This window comes from Osmia lignaria, unplaced genomic scaffold, assembly GCF_051020975.1.
Source record: "Osmia lignaria lignaria isolate PbOS001 unplaced genomic scaffold, iyOsmLign1 scaffold0050, whole genome shotgun sequence".
Lineage (NCBI taxonomy): Eukaryota > Metazoa > Arthropoda > Insecta > Hymenoptera > Megachilidae > Osmia > Osmia lignaria.
This window is the reverse complement of record NW_027478191.1, coordinates 7,501-10,000: the sequence shown is the minus strand read 5'-3', so window position 1 is coordinate 10,000 and position 2,500 is coordinate 7,501. Positions and strand designations below refer to the sequence as shown.

General features: G+C 44.2%; 1 non-coding gene and 1 pseudogene across 1 annotated transcript; both read left to right on the top strand.

The window, feature by feature from the left end:
• The first annotated feature begins 450 nt into the window (after positions 1-450).
• Positions 451-605, top strand: LOC143307309 (5.8S ribosomal RNA). The gene has a single exon (XR_013064485.1). It is a non-coding gene; the product is annotated as a 5.8S ribosomal RNA (ribosomal RNA).
• A 1,732-nt stretch (positions 606-2,337) lies between these two features.
• LOC143307317 (large subunit ribosomal RNA) overlaps positions 2,338-2,500 on the top strand; it is a 4,530-nt pseudogene continuing 4,367 nt past the window's right edge.

Here is a 2,500-nt window from a genome sequence, read left to right as displayed (position 1 = left end):
GTAAGATTCGTGCGTCCGCCTGATCGATGTGTGTTGTTTACGGACCGGCTGAGAAGCGACGATAGCGAGTCTTTGAAAAACTATGTGTCCATTAGTTAGACCGATCGTCGCCGGCCGTGTGTCTGTTCGAATCTCGCAACCCACGATTCAGCGACAGGACGCGCGCTCGCATTCCTTGTGTGCGTTCGTACTTTTCAAGGTTTTTAAATGTACTTTACGCCCGACCGTCGAGAGGAGCGTGCCACTGGGCGTTTCTCCGACGGTTTCCGTCCTTGGACGCGATCGTGTCGTCAACGATCGAACAAACAAACAAATACGTTGGCGACGCCCGAATTCGCTCTCCCGCACGCGCCGGGTGGGAGAGTGATGTGGGTATCGAATGTGATGCGTGTTAATAATGAAAATAACACTCTAAAGATCTAAAGAGTTTGAAATACAAAATTTTACGATTACCCTGAACGGTGGATCACTTGGCTCGTGGGTCGATGAAGAACGCAGCTAATTGCGCGTCAACGTGTGAACTGCAGGACACATGAACATCGACATTTCGAACGCACATTGCGGTCCACGGATACAATTCCTGGACCACGCCTGGCTGAGGGTCGTTTTCTTAACAAAAGACTGCTTGCGTTTGCTTCTCGAAAAAAGAGTAATTCATTTCTTTCTAAACATCTCGCCGTCGTTCAACGAAAGTAGAACGTTTCGGAGCGGGATTATCGAACGAAATTGAAAGAATGAATGAACGATAAACAAAGAAAGAGTCGCAACGTACGAGCGATAGTTGGGCAGTTCGTCGGCGTTTGTCGTGGAAACGATGTGACGAAAATCGCAACCGATACACTAAATGCAGGCCGTTAAAGGAGAGAAACAAATTTCGAAATATCTCTTCGAACTAGCGCAAGTGCGTCACGGCGCGCGAGTCGTTCGTTAAAATTTATAAACGACCGCCCGTGAAAGCACCGAGTTCTCGGAAGATAATCTATAAAGATTCTCCATCCTGCTGGAAGTTATCGGATCGGCGCGATTGTTCACTTGTAGAAATCCACGCTCCTGACGTTGCCAGAAACGATATTTACGAAAGGTGTGTCAAAAATAAACGAAAGAAGCTCTCCTATAAATTTAGAAAAAGCAAACGAGTGAAATGTTTGAGATGATAATTTGCTGAAATGCAAGCTCGAATAGCCCCAGGGTTTCGAATGATTCCCCGCGCTTTATACATCTCTCTGTTTACAAACGGTGTATAAATGAAAGATCGCTTCAGATGGGTCGTCGCTGTTTGACGCGCGATGCTGTTCCTTTTTTTTTGTCTGTCTGTGCGTTTAGCTTCGCTAAACAAGTTAAATGGTTAAAAAGCGTCGAAAAAGCGAATACACACGCGACAAGACAAATCTAACGAGTAAAGGAACGCTCCGCTCCAAGATAAAAATGGTTGTTTACAATCAATACAGCGTTTCGGTACCCCTGATCGTAGTCTGAAACTGTGTAACAAAAGAGAGGAAAGCGAATGGTGAAGGAACTTCGAAGCCTCCGTGGCGTGGCTAGAACTTGTGATAAAAGTATGTTTGCAGCAATTATGCATGCTCCCGTTAAAACAGCATTTCAATGTCTCGCATGGCTTAAAGCTCTAGGAGGCTTCAACATTTAGAATACATACGGACTACTTCGTTTGTTAAAGATAAGCGAAGACCGCGCGACCATCGCTCGGTCGTCCAGTCCTCGAAAGTTTTGTTGCGTTCCAAAGAAGAGACAAATGGGGTTTACCCTTGCGCTAAGGGGAGAAGAAGAGAAAAGCAGTTGTTAAATCTAAGAGGTGTGTGGAGTACATCGCGTGTTGGTTAAAATTGTTAAATGAAGTATACGCGAAATGTTCTCTCGCTCTTGCTTTTCCTCTTGCTTCCGTGGCGCTCGAAAAGAAGGGATGATAAATAAAGAAACCTATTCGAAATCTCTTGTGGAACAAAAAATAATACGGACGGACGTTAAAATTGAACCGAGACGAAATGGATCGTCTTGCGAGTTGTCTTCGCTTTGAAATTGTTAAAAATTGATAAAAGCAATACGACGAAGCTGCAGTCCGCAAAATGTTTGAAGCAAAAAGGAAATAACACGAAAATTATGGGAACGTCGTGTCTCAACTTTTTTTTCCCTCTTGTGCTCGTTTCATCGAACGATAAATACAAACATTTTGAAACGAGAGAGGAGGAAAAATTGAATATGCGAAAGGTTGATTCACGCACAGTTTCTCTACGTGTTTGCTTTTTTGCTTCTTTTCGTTTATTTTTTTTTTTTTTGCATCGAGCATCATTATTCACCTTTCGATGAAACCAAAGAAATTGACGACCTCAGAGTAGGCGAGATTACCCGCTGAATTTAAGCATATTATTAAGCGGAGGAAAAGAAACTAACTAGGATTTCCTTAGTAGCGGCGAGCGAACAGGAATGAGCCCAGCACTGAATCCCGCGGTACCGCCGCTGGGAAATGTAGTGTTCAGGAGGATCC